Source organism: Lepisma saccharinum, chromosome 1, assembly GCF_977018435.1.
Source record: "Lepisma saccharinum chromosome 1, izLepSacc3.1, whole genome shotgun sequence".
Taxonomy (NCBI): Eukaryota; Metazoa; Arthropoda; class Insecta; order Zygentoma; family Lepismatidae; genus Lepisma; species Lepisma saccharinum.
Window position 1 is genome coordinate 146,279,520 of NC_139229.1, and position 15,337 is coordinate 146,294,856.

At 34.8% G+C, this 15,337-nt stretch overlaps 1 long non-coding RNA gene across 1 annotated transcript; it reads right to left on the reverse strand.

Annotated features, from left to right (window-relative positions):
- Positions 1-280: 280 nt before the first annotated feature.
- On the reverse strand, positions 281-13,853 carry LOC146002242 (uncharacterized). The gene is made up of 3 exons (XR_014443686.1): positions 13,782-13,853; positions 5,626-6,408; positions 281-2,581 (listed from the first exon to the last, which is right to left on the reverse strand). It is a non-coding gene; the product is annotated as an uncharacterized LOC146002242 (long non-coding RNA).
- Positions 13,854-15,337: the final 1,484 nt, after the last annotated feature.

Below are 15,337 nucleotides of genomic sequence, written 5' to 3' on the forward strand. Positions count from 1 at the left end.
TCTGCTTATATGCTGACATCATATGGAATACGTCCACATTAGGCTGATTGTGACACAAACAATGATACAGATGCATACATAGATGCAGCATTACGAGATTTCTTACTTTATTACACTGAATGGAATTTCAACATTTCTCGTTTCACAGGAAATCATAGCTACATTACTTACTCCATTTTTAGTGAACAATTTACTCTACCAAGACTTTCATTACTTACACATTATTATTATTATTACCAAACAGTATGGATGGGATTACAGGGGAATAAAAACTTGCATGTTTTCTTTTTAATAAAACATATATATTCTTAGCACTTTGATATATCAAACTATACACTTCAAACTTAAAAATTATTAGGTGTGAACATATGGTCCTTTCAAGTGTCTTGAAAGATTGAGTTTACGAGAAAATGACTTCTTACATATGGAACACTGGAATGGCTTTTTTTCTTCATGAATTACAATATGTTTTGTAAGATCAGATTTTTGTGTAAAGGCAGAAGTACAAGAGGGACATTTAAAAGGCTTGTTTCCTGCATGCATCATCAAATGCATTACAAGATGACATTTTACTTTGAATCCTTTGCTACAAATGTCACACTTAAAAGGTTTCTCTCCTGTATGGATTCTTGAGTGTATTGCAAGATTAGTCTGTGTGGAAAATGCCTTGTAACATTCTGAACAACGATAGGGTTTTTCACTTGTATGAACTTTTAAATGATCAGTCATAGAATAACCAGAAGGGAACGATTTTTTACATACAGGACACTTATCTGATTTATTTTCGCTATGACATTCCACATGGGCAAATAGACTTGCCTTTGTAAGAAATCGATGATTACATTCAGAGCACTCATATTGTTTTCTGTTGGTGTGTGTTGATAGGTGTGCAATTAGATTGGATTTGTAATAAAATGACTTTCTACATTGTGCACATCTAAAATATTTCTTCCCAGTATGGATCTTTATGTGATCCTTAAGATCCAAACTATGAGAAAATGTTGCATCACAAACTAAACATTGGACTTCATTATTCATTACTTGAACATTACCTTTTGACGAAGAGTTAACAATCCTTTTATGAATAATTTTGTGTTCAACAAGCTCTGATTTGCGTGAGAAGGTCTTCTTACATATTTTACACGTATAGGTTTTAATTTTGAAATGAGTTTTCATGTGTTTAAAAATATGAGCTTTCATTGAAAATGTGACCCCACAAATTTGACAAGTAAAGGGTTTAATTTTGTCGTGTACTTTTGAATGCATGGAAAGATGCTTACATGTAAGAAAAGTTTTTTTGCAGAGAGAGCATTCATAGGGCCTCTCCACATTATTAGATTTTACATAATCAACTTTACAGGAATCAGGAATAAGTAAGTCTTTATCTGATGAATACTCATTGGTTGTTTCTCGAGAATGACTCTTACAGTGTACAGGAATTTCCCCGCTGGTGTAAATTTTGGTACTGAATTCCTTATTTTCTGTATGGATCATTGGCTGTTCTATTAGTTCTGAATGAGAATAAAGTTTTAATTTCCCAAATGATTCGCTCTCTCTGTGTATTAATGCATGATGAAAAAGATCAGACTCTTGACAAAAAACTGATTTACACATTGGACAATTAAAACAATTCGCACTCATATTAATCTTTAACTCTTTCATACATATATTTTTGGAGAATGGTTGCATCTTCTGTTTATTCTTTACCAGTATGATGGAAGAATTTCTGGTAGGTTCACTGTTAGCTAATGCTATATCTTTCTGTGACTTAAATTTTACTTGATCAAGGTTTTGAGTATGACACTGTATGGTTGCAAATGATGGTTCAATTTTGATGGAGTTAGTACATTTATCAGAAATGCATATTTTATTATCTGGTAAAAACCTACTGGTGTTTTTTCCAGAATGATTGTTTGCATGTGTGAAAGGTTTCTTGCTGGCACAAAATTCGATGTTACTCTCTAAGCAATCAAACGATTTCTTTCTTGCACTAATCGGCAGGTGTCTTGCTGATTGTGGTTCAGTGCGATGTTCTGACATCTTCATGTGAATCAATGCATGACTTAAAAGATCAGACTTTCGACAAAAAACTGATTTACACATTTGACAATTAAAACAATTTGCACTCATATTCACCTTTAACTCTTTCATATGTATATTTTCAGACAATTGTTGCAAATTTTGTTCACTCTTTACCACTGTGTAAAGCAAACTGGTATAATGTTCACTGTTAGCTGATAAACAGTTTTTTTGAGACTGCGTAAGTACTGTTTTGGTTTCGAACTCTGTGACTGAAGACCATGGTTTGATATCTACATCATCAGTTGTGATGGACACTTCTTTTTCTTCCTTCACAAGTGAATTATTTCTATTTTGTTTGTTTTCCTTATCGCAAGTTGTGCAAAATTGTAGGTTGAAGTTACATAATTTGTTACATGATATATCTGTGTTATTCTGTACATTTACTGCTGATGGTGATGTTGGCTTAGGTAACTGAAGGAAACTTGTGCTGTGTAGAGACACCATGGGAGTTACTGCATTATTGTGTATCTCTTGTATTCTTTCATTATTGATTGCTGACCTGAAAACAAAAGAGATATATCAGAAGAAAGAATTTACAACAGGAAAAGAACATGAAATACAGTAGGAAGTCAAAGAATAATTCTAATTAAATTGAAGTATCAGGGCAGAATAATACCTAAGATCTTAATTATTTATACAATTCACAGAAAAATAAATAATTACAGATTTTTAAGTTATTTTAACAAACATATGCTCATTGGGTCTGGATTTATGTGGAATCCCAGATTTGGTACTAGAATTTAGCACATGAACATGAAACACACTACAAACATAGAACTTAATCAAACCACAACTGAGTCTAGCCTTAAGAGAGTGTTTGCTAGAAAATAATGTACTAATTATGATAATGGAGTTCTGTAACTGGACGTAGTTGTTGCTGATTATATTTGCCTTGGAAATACAAAAGTTTTGCTACATTACTGCACTGCAACAAATTCAGAATTAGCCAACAATTGAGAAAGAATCTCAGGTTTCAATTATACTTGTTACATCATAGTGTTCCAGCCTTTGGAACGCGGAGATCAAACAAAGGTGTGTTGCTCACTCCCACTAAATGTAACACTTGATGGTAGAGACGGCCCTAAACGGGCCAGGTACGAATACCTAGTTTGGCATTTAGGTAATTAATGTAAACTCATGTTTAGATTTAAACACTTCTGACTGAGCAAATGAGAATGGCAGGTTAGGGTGAAGTAACTTACCCTGCTCGGCAAAACAAATAAGTCAATAGCTCTAGCTGTTCCTCCTCTGGACGGTACCAATCAAAAGATCCCCTCTTACTCTCCCCACCTGGTTTTGTTCTCTTCCTTGACCTTCGCCTACCTTGCTAAAGGTAAGTGTCCTCGCCGTTTCCTGTGTAAAACTCCTTATTTTACAATATTCTGAGCAAGTCCTGACAAGTTCTGTCAGGACTTTATTCGTTTGCCGGCCGGGGTATTGTTATGACATTATCAACACTAATAGTTTTTTTTTTTTTAATATTGAGTCAGTTGCCCAGTGATGACACCAGAGGAAGAGGGCAAGGAGTGACAGCCCCTATGGTTGGCCAGTTCCCCCTGCCCCAAAGCAAAAACGAAAAACTTTATTAGCCCAAATGTGTACATACCAGGAAATATCAGCACCTGCTTCTACCTGCCCACTAGAGTATTGGAATGAGTCTTTTTGCTCGAGTGGCAAATAGATGGGCAGCGCTAGATGGCATGCAGAATTGACAGGTCTTTGTTTAGAGCGAAAAAGAGGTTCGAACGAGGGATATACTTGAACTATTGAACCCTATCACTACACGTATTTCCGTCATCTGTCTGTGGTAGTGGGTCCTCAAATATGGATCATGAAGTAAAAGACACAGTGAAATTGAAAAGTAAGTGAACATAGTCATGTTAAAATATCTTATCAAGATATACAAAAATGAAATAGATGATTATGGGCTGAAACTACCTAGGCTGGCATTTTATGTTCTACGATGATTGTCACATTAAAATGATGTTTGATTGAATGTTAAAACCAGTTATAACTGCATTTTATTATTTTGCAGAATATAATTATCCCTTTTGGTAAGTGAACAATGATGTACACGTACTTGTTGCACTGTGATACGATATTTGTTAATTGCTTAGGCAGGTCTGTCAGCATGTGTATCCATTTTACGTTTCGGTGTAGATATTGCATACATTCATATATATTATATTTGAGTCTTACATAATAATATATGGAATTATGATTTAGAATTGTAATTGCATAGAGTGGTTTCCTTCCATGCATAGCTTTTAGGGTGACAGTGCTGCTTATTAGGTTCTGAAATACGGGATGTTATCAATCATTCCACTACAAGTGCGGTATGCTCGAGTGTGGGAGACTCGAATGAGTTTGAGTGAGCGAAATTGACCGATGCAGCACTCTACTGCCCACTCATTCTTTCTAGTGCTGTAACTAAGATTGCCATAGCAGAATTTGTAGTTCACACTCAACAAATGAAATGCTTCAGCATCATAAAACAAACATTTTCCCCTTGAAAACATGACAACTATGTGGAAATTAACCCAATGCACTTAAATATCTCACAACAAGTATACCATAATTATTACAACACAATAGATTTTTGTAACTATAATGTGCTGATGTAATTTTGTAAAGTCACAAGAAAGCACTCAAAATTGGATTCAAAGCAATAAGATAAAGTAGACTATAAATGCAAAACAGTCAGAACATCCTCTAATTAATACCAAAACAAAACATGACAGTAGATCATTTTTGTCATAATAGAAAAATCTAGAGAAGGCATATTTTTATGAAATAAGCATTTAAAAATTATTTTTCATCATTTTTAAATGCTTGCTTCAGAAGAATATGCAAAGTATAGATAGAGGGTACATGGAAATGAAAAGAAGAGAACTGTGTTTGGTAGTAGGTAACAGCAGATAATCTCATATTGCATACATTGATACAAAATTGCCTATTTACTCTCTTAGGGAGATTTCAGACTGAAGTGACATGTGATGTGACACAGAGGTTTTACAACAAGGTGTCAAGGAACATAGGAATCCTTCAGTCTGTAAAAAATAGCATTCCCTGTGCATGTGTGTGACCAAGAGACTGAGGCTACACAATGCACGCTATCGAGAAAATGGAACAGTTCAAGTGACATGGAAACGACACGTGCAACTTTTTATGTTACTCCAGTACAAAAGGTTCTTCCCAGTGACAATTGTCACTTCAGTATGAAAGCTCACTTAATCAGTTAACACTTAATGTCTTCATTTAATACTTGTGTTCTCATATCTTACTACCAGAGAGCTTCCCTAACAGTGCAGAGGCAAATCCTGTTACCTTATGGACAAGGAGTCCTAAGTTAAATTTGCATTGCATCAATTCTGTGATTCCACTTCAACCTGTTGATCAAATCCAGATTAGCCTATTTGAGCATAAAGTGGACTTAAACTTAGTTGGCTCTCTAAAGCAGTGAAACATTTGGATACTTAGAAAACAAAACTGTCAAAAGAAGGGTCAAGATCAGTGGTACTAGTGATAAAATATGTCACTCACCTTTTAGTAACAAATGGGTTTGCATCTTGTATTTGGGAGTTTGGTTTTGCAGCTATATTTAAAAACTTCATATCTTCAGTGGTGGCATTAGATAATCTTGGTGAAAGTGTAAATGTCTCACATTCATAAAAATTGCCTTCATCTTCACTAGTACCATCAAAGTCTATTGGTTCAGTTTTAATACCAGTTTGTACAATGTACATGTTATTTATGTCATGTGGAATAATATTCTGTTCAGTTTTAAAATTTGAGGAGGAAAATTCCTCCTGTGAATTTTTTTCTGTCTTAATACCCACTGCTTGTTCATGGTTACAAGATGAAAATTCCACACTGCCGTTTTCCTTTTCTTCAAGAGATTGTGTTATCGAAATATGTGAACTTGTTTTACAGTGATGCAAAATGTTTTCAGAAGCTGGAAAAGGTTCATTAGTATCTGCAACTTCTTTCAACTGAAATGTGATATGTTCAGTGTCAATTGCTGATACAGCACTTTGATTCCCAACGTCCATACATAGCTGATTGATTCTTTCTAATTCTTTCTCATCAACAAGTAGTTCATAGTCACAGTCTTCATCATTTTCTACTACATCCACTGTGACTATGTACATTTCTAAGTCATTTTCAGTATTCATTGTTTTATTTGTGGGTATCTTGAATAAAAAAATAAAAATAAAATATAAGCATGGAGAAACTGAATAAAAAAACCATGGGAAGGTTACAAAGAAGCCTGCTCTCTCTTGGTTGATTAAAAAACCGAACTTTACATTTCTCTGATATAAGAACCTGAAATTAAAAGGAAATCGTATAAGTACACTGTTATACAAATGCTTGAACACTTCAAATTATTGAACAACAACTTAACCCTTTAAATGTACATGATTTTACAGTGTCTTCATTTTGGCTCTGGGGCGAGATAGCACGTGACTCAGTGTTGCCACAATATGAGGGCACAATTTCCCTTCCCAAGAGACAAAATTTCCCTTTTTGGACCAATTTTTCCCTTCACCTAAGCAAATCATACAATAATAATAATAATAATAATAATAAGTATTATGCCTGGTTCGCTCAACGTGCGTTAAATTTTAAAGAAGCGTTAAATCAAGTTAACGCTACATTAGCACATCGAGGCATATCTCCAACCTTAGTTAAGGCTAACAGACCTATAATGTTGTCGTTAAATCTAAAGGCACTCTTTTGCTTCATTAAAGTGCTTAACAGCACGTTGTGTTGTGTCGGAAATAAGATGGTGAAATTGCATATGCCAGCTGTTGGGTTGAAAGGTTATCCCAAACCGGTTTGAACACATTATATGCATACCATTACAAAACGTACACTAGTTCGATTTCTTTCTACAGCAAAAATAATTTTCGTATTTCTATTATAAATTTGTACTGCAAATCAGAAATCACTTGTAGTAAGTTAAATGAGAAATATTGTATCAATGTACTTTTTAAAGTTTTGTCAATAATAGCATCGTGATCATCACACATTATTCAAATTTTATTAATTTTGTCTGTCGAGCCAAAAATATATGGTTATAGTTAATTATACGAACTTGATGGTTTTAAAATGCATATTAGGCTTTCACCTTCAATGCACTAACCATAAACACAAAATATTGCATGACTTTTCTAAAATAATGTAACCTCCTTTTACATATTTCAATTTGTATAAGGTAAAGTTATTCATCAAAATATTTGGTGTCGTTGTCCACGCCGTTTTCCAGTGGATCACATAGAAACTCGAGAAAGTCGTGGTTTGTTGCGTTTATGCTTATGTCTGCTTATAACTACCATTCCAATTTTATGTTGTTTTTTAAACTGAAAAATGTCAGAAAACGTAAGAGATAAAATTAAAATGAAGCAACTGTCCTAGAAATAGGCAATACACGTCCTGTACTCTCATTTAATGTAAAATAAATCTGTGACATTCGACAATGTATCCTGCAATGTTTCAAAGTAGTAGGGAATTGTTCTTTCGAACTTTTCAAATTATTATCCACCTACTCCAATTAACATAATGGAAACAAAATGATTTTGCAGTGAAGAGAATGCTCGACACAAATGTTCATCATTCTATATTCTGAATCATAAGAGGCTAGGGACAGCTTTAGCAAACTGGAGATAATTGCTAAAAGCACCAAACCTGACCTGCCTAACCTAACCAAGTATAGAAATAAAGAAAAACCTGCCTAACCTATTTACTTATTTAGCTTGTAGCTGTACATAAGTACTGTAGAATAAAACATGTTATTTAATATAACGTGAGTCTTAATATAATCACAAAATCAAAACAATAATTATGCAGCATACTGAAAATGGGCTGACATATAACGGTGCAAATGGAAATTAAATCGTATTCTTAACAAACTGAAAGAGCACTTAAAAATTGAAAATAATAATCAACTGTTACATGTACAAGGTACATTTACAAACGACTACCATCTCATCACGTAATATAGATTACTTATGTTGTTTCATTAAGAAAGAAGCTTGAGGTCCTAAGCAGTTTCAGGTAGATAGTTTCATGCATGGACATTGTAACATTTTGACATTGTGCAGTGACATAAAACACACTACCATCCATTCGGAAATTATTCCTTGTACATACGTACAAGTAGTAATGATATTGTCTATCTAAGAGTGCACTTGTTTTTTGTTTTTTTATCAGTTATGATAAATCAAATGTAAAATATCATGGTACTATTATAGTATGGGGTAACACCTATAAATCATTTTACACTTTTTTACATTGCTAACGTACTATTTTGGAATGTGGAACATTTCCTAAGGTGAAATAATGCATTTCTAACTAAGATAATGTCTATTTCTTACATTTATGAGTACTTACTGTTACTTGTTATATCAATTCTATAACACATTATGGCAGGCGATAGCGTACTGGTTCAGGGCGCATTGTGCGAGTGTTTTGTCGATTTATGCAGTGTTGCAACCTCGTTCACCGGAAAATACTATGTTCGTGCCCAGATTTGAAATTATGCTAATACCTCACAAACCATTGACGTTAGCCCCACAAACCATTGACGTTAGCCCCACAAACCATTGACATTAGCCCCACAAACCACTCACATTAGCCCAAAAAACCATTCACGTTAGCCCCAAAAACCATTTTCCGTAACGTTAGGCAAGCATTGTTAAAAAAAAAAAATACTCGACACGTCATGTTCTAGTGAAAACATGGCGAGTTTGAAACACTGAGTATGGGGAACATTGTGTTCTCGTGCAGAAAGCAAATGGCGGCAGCAGAAACAGCGAGTGTGCCGGACAGAGATTTTCGCAGAAAATAATATGTATTCGCATTAAAATGGTTCAAAACTACATTCACGAACTTCCACAACGCTACAGAAAATCATTTCCGTAAGTACTTTCTCCTGTAAATTTGAAGAAATCCATCACCCCTATACTATAATGTTACCAATATCATATTAATCAATCATTCCATGTACAAGGTACATTTTCTGAATGACTACAATTTCATCACAAACCAAACATAATGTAAAGTACCGTACTACAGTAGAATAGGCAAGACAAGAAACTCCTCGCAGCATAATGCTCAAGCCGTACGTAGGGGAGGGATGCACGGAAGCAGGGTTGGCAGTGCATACGGGCCAAACTGTCTACGCAGAACGAGAACACAAGAAAAGTAAGCAAGAAGATGTGGGTGGTATGGTGGTAAACGCACAAGGGAATGACCGTGTTCTGCTAAGATGGAATCAATTTTGAACATCTTCAAACGGGGTTTGTTTATTTTCACCAATGAATAAAATTCTGGTTTGAACATGTGTGCCTCAAAGGGGATGTTGTTTTGAACGAGCCACTGAATCATAGTATCTTTTCGGGAGGAGGAAGAAGGTGCAGGATTTATTTGTACTTTATGGTATGAAGCGTTGTCAAAAACAACCACACTGTATGGTGTCAAATTTGGGATCAACTTCTCAAAATTTTGGGCATTCATATCATGGTGGTAATCGCCAAAAGATTTTCCAGATTTGAACATTAATAGTGCACCTGGAACAAAACCCTCTTTGCCGCCAGCATGTACAATTACACGTTGCTCTTTAGACACCGGTGCTTTGACGGCAGCCGCGGTTCCATCCACCCAAGCTTCTTTCTTTGCTGTCGAGCTGTGAAAATAAGTCTCGTCAACGTAAACAATGGACCGTCCTTGTCGAAGAAAGATTTTTATGGCTTTGAGGTACGATGAACGTAAACTTCTTATTTCGTCCTTTTCTATAAGCAATTGTCTATTATTTTCTGCTTTTTCCCACTTAAACTCTAGGTCACATATAATCTATCGCACACACCAGACACTGCCTTGGAAGTCAATTATTTGTTTCAAAACCCTTCGGATACCTTCTAACATTGGCCTTTACCCGTCTGTAAGGCGAAATTCATGCACAACATGCCTAACAACACACTTATCGAATTTGTCTATATCACTCTTGATTTTTTGGCGAGGTCGTGTTTTATGGGGCGTATGAAAGTGTTTCTTCAACATAGTGCAACGAACTCCCACCTCATCTTTCATAAATACATACACATTATATACAATTTCTAGCCCTTGGCTGTGGATTACTTTTTGTCCACCGAGTGTACTTGCTTTCTCTGAACTGCAAACTTCCATGCTAGCAAGTACACTGCACACAAAATCACACACACACACTATAAATGAAGACAAGGAAGTCGATCACGTTGTTTCTTCGTGCTCACACAACATTTATGACTTTCGGCAACCCTGCCTGTGCGCATGATAAGGGAAGTTCGCGCATGCGCTTGCCGAGTTTCAGACCCAGCACACTGGTGGGTGAGTTTCTTGTCTCGCCTCTTGTACTGTACACATGTATGTTTTATTAAGAAAAAAGCTTGGTAACGTTCAGATATACTGGAAACACATTTCTTGAAATTTACAGGAGAAAAGACGAGAAAGTACGTACGGAATTTAGTTCTTGTGGACTTTCTGAAGCTGGGAAAAGTGTTTTTTCGAATTGTGCAAATTATTCGGACTGTAAATAAGGTATTTTTCGACATTCATGTATCTCCTTTGCACGATAGCTCGTGCCACCATTACTGTTGACTACGTGAATCAAATGTTCCGTGCGTTCAATTACGTAAACCCCTGTCAGTGTAGCAACCACGCGGTAGTTTTACAAGATGACGTGTGAGCGGTAATTTTTTTTTCCAATTTAATTTTCTGTTTCCCTAACCTAACTGAACCTAACCTAACCTTCCGTGAATGGTTTGTGGATTAAAAACAATCATTTTTCGGTTAATAAGTGTTATGCCCGGTTCGCTCAATGCGCATTAAATTTTAAAGAAGCGTTAAATCAAGTTAATGCTACATTAGCACATCGAGGCATTTCTCCAACCTTTGTTAAGACTAACAGACCTCTAATGTTGTCATTAAATCTAAAGGCACTCTTTTGCTTCATTAAAGTGCTTAACAGCACGTTGTGTTGTGTCGGAAATAAGATGGCGAAATTGCGTATGCCAGATGTTGTGTTGAAAGGTTATCCCAAACCGATTTGAACACATTATTTGCATACCATCGCAAAATGTACACTAGTTCTTTTTCTTTCTACAGCAAAAATAATTTTTTCATTACGTATTTCATATTATAAATTCGTGCTGCAAATAAGAAATCACATGTAAGTTAAATGAGAAATATTGTATCAATGTACTTTTTAAAGTTTTGTCAATAATGGCATCGTGATCATCACACATTATTCAATTTTTTTTATTTTTTTCTGTCGAGCCAAAAATATATGGTTATACGAACTTGATGTTTTTAAAATGCATATTGGACTTCCATCTTCAATGCACTGTAACCATAAACACAAAATATCGCATGACTTTTTAAAATAACGTAACCTCCTTTTACATATTTTAATTTGTATAAGGTAAAGTTATTCACCAAAATATTCGGTGTCGTCGTCCACACCGTTTTCCAGTGGATCACATAGAAACTGGAGAAAGTTGTGGTATCTTGTGTCTATGCTTATGTCTGCTTATAACTACCATTCCAATTTTATGTTGTTTTTTAAACTGAAAAATGTCAGAAAACGTAAGAGATAAAATTAAAATGAAGCAACTGTCCTAGAAATAGGCAATACACGTCCTGTACTCTCATTTAATGTAAAATAAATCTGTGACATTCGACAATGTATCCAGCAATGTTTCAAAGTAGTAGGGAATTGTTCTTTCGAACTTTTCAAATTATTATCCACCTACTCCAATTAACATAATGGAAACAAAATGATTTTGCAGTGAAGAGAATGCTCGATTCAAATGTTGATCATTCTATATTCTGAATCATAAGCGGCTAGGGACAGCTTTAGCCAACTGGAGATAATTGCTAAAAGCACCAAACCTGACCTGCCTAACCTAACCAAGTATAGAAATAAAGAAAACCTGCCTAATCTATTTACTTATTTAGCTCGTAGCTGTATGTAAGTATTGTAGAATAAAACATGTTATTTAATATAACGTGAGTCTTAATATAATCACAAAATAAAAACAATTTTTATGCAGTATATTGAAAATGGGCTGACATATAACGGTGCAAATGGAAATTAAATCGTATTCATAACAAACTGAAAGAGCACTTAAAAATTGAAAAAAAAATAGTCAACTGTTACATGTACAAGTTACAGTTTAGTTTAGTTTATTTGCGTCCAAGGACTACTACAAATTACAGTACTACCATCTCATCACGTAATATAGATTACATATGTTGTTTCATTAAAAAAAAAGCTTGGGATCCTAATCAGTTTCAGGTATATAGTTTCGTGGATGGACATTGTAACATTTTGACATTGTGCAGTGACATAAAACACACTACCATCCATTCGGAAATTATTCCTTGTACATACGTACAAGTGGTAATGATATTGTCCGAGTACACTTGTTTTATTTTACCAGTTATGATAAATTAAATGTAAAATATCATATTAATCAACCGTTCCATGTACAAGGTACATTTTCTGAATGACTACAATTTCATCACACAATGAATAACCAAACATAATGTAAAGAACCGTACTACACATGTATGTTTCATTAAGGAAAAAAGCTTCAGGTCCTAAGCAGTTTCAGGTGTTGTTGTTTCGTGCATGGAAATTGTAAGAGTATACATATTTGTTTGAAAAACACACTACCATCCATTCGGAAATTATTCCTTGTACATACGTACAAGTCTAACAGTGCATTTTTTTTTACCAGTTATGATAAATGAAATGTAAAATATATTAATCAACCGTTCCATGTACAAGGTACATTTTCTGAATGACTACAATTTCATCACATAATGAATAACCAAACATAATGTAAAGTACCGTACCACACATGTATGTTTCATTAAGAAAATAGCTTAATCCTAAGCTGTTTCTGGTAATGTAGTTTCGTGCATGGACATTGTAAAAGTATGCATATTTGTTTGCAAAACACACTACCACGCATTCGGAAATTATTCTTTGCACGGTACGTTGGTACAAGTGGTGAGGATACTGTCTAACAATGTACTTGTCATTATTATTACCATTTATGATAAATCAAATATAAAATATCGTATTGTATATATATATTTTTTCTTTAAAAAATATTTGTACGAAACAAAAACACAACCATTCAGAAACGTCCCTTGTACATAAGCATGAACGGTAAGCATACTGGTAAACATTCCCTTCTCTTTTTTGTCAGTGATTATTTGGAAACAGTAGATTTCTTGTTTGCAATGCCACATTCACATCAATGCAAAAAGAAGTGACTTGCAATATTTACATATTATTTAATTGCCATGTCACAGTAAGTAGAGTTATGCATGGTCGTGAAATGTTCTCTTTTGTTGAGGAAAATTATTATATCAAACACAAGTTCATTTCCACCTTTAGGCCTCTTTTGCAATTCCATTTTAATATAATTAAATTTATCAAACTTCAAACAGATTACCCTAACTTAGAACAGTAGTTTTCATTTACATATTTATGATCTTGTATTGGCAGTCGGTAGGCACTCATTTCAATCTAACTTACGAAATTACAATGTAACTGTTAATCCTAATACATAACATTTTCGGTGTGCGGACGTAAATACCTAACTAACATTCATTTCTTAAACATATATTTATGTGTTACACATTACTTTATTTATTGTTGTTCCTGGGATTTCATACAAAAAAAACCATTCCGCTTACGCACAGTCTACTGTCCACGGTGCAACCAATGAATACATTGGGCGCCTCCAGGATCGCTCAACATGGTAGCAAATGTTGACCTGCTACGTCACACAGTTTTATGGCCTTTCCTGGATGCAGAGTTGAGAAGTAGCGACATTCCAGCCGAAAACAATTGAAAAACGCATTGCCTTGTGGCGTCTGCAGCGAAAATGGCAGGGCGTGTTGGGCTGTTGAATACGGTGTCACTATTAATGGATTATGAATCGATATGATGATATATATATGGATGCTATTTCAAATTAAAGTATGTGGTTAATCTCGAAGTAAAACATGAGTAGATCTAGATCTGTGTCTACTGTCTATAGAGATACAATTGGGGGAAATGTTATATTCCTAATTTGAGAGCTTTGGTTACAACAAATTCTCTGTGGTTACAATTTTATTTCTTCAAAATAATACGTAATAACCATGGAGGAGTGACATTGAGTGTAGAAAGGTTGTGGCCAGTTTTATTTAAGGATATATGTGTTTAAATTAAAGATTATTTTCGTATAGGAGTGCAAGTTTGACACAACACTCTACTTCTTGTGTGTTTGTTTGATTTGGTGTTTTAAGTCCACTTTATGCACAGTAAGGCTAATTGGGACTGGACCTACAGTTTAAAGTGGAATCCGAACCACCATGTGCCTACACCGGGTATCGAACCCGAAACGCTTTTTGTGTGTGTGTGACCTTATTGGTTGTAAACCTTTGTTAAAACACTTATAGTGTAGGGTATGCGTATGTTATAAGTGAAAGAAAGATAAATTTCGAGAATGTGCTTTGAAATGGGATCATTATTCCTCAATAGTTTCATGTCATTATTAATAGGTCGGCACCCGTGGTGGTGTGGTTCCCGGCCTGGAAATGAATGCTTGTGAGTGTCCTTTCATCAATTTCATCATATCATTACTCATTCCCATTTTCGCAAATTTGTCAAAAGTGGCACGAAAATGAAGTAAAATAAAACAAATCAATCAATCAAACTTGGTTGATAGGACAATAATAAATACGATTTATGAACAATAGTTTCATTTGAATTTTGTTTTTTATCGTCGCTTTTCTGCCACTTTTGGCTAATCGCGAAGATGAGGATGATTGATGATATGATGAAAGGACACTAACAAAGAACGCCCAGGCTGGGATTCAAACCCGTGACCCTGGCGTCGTAGCCACGGAGGTTAGCTTACGAACAGAAATGTTAAACAGTGAGTAATAAGTTGCAAAATGTGTGCAAGATTGTATAACGGTGTTCTCACGTTGTTTTCACGTAATAATGTTTGATATAGTTTAAATTATCAATTGCTGATTGTGCTTTCGTAGCTGCGAGAAAATGTAACTTAAAGCAACATAAATAAACACGTACGAATTGGCGTTTATACATGAATATACCACATTTTTTAGTTGTCTTTATGATTAACTCTGCATGATCATCGTTTAAGTTATTGTAATCCTCCTTCCAATGGATTTTCAAATATCACAC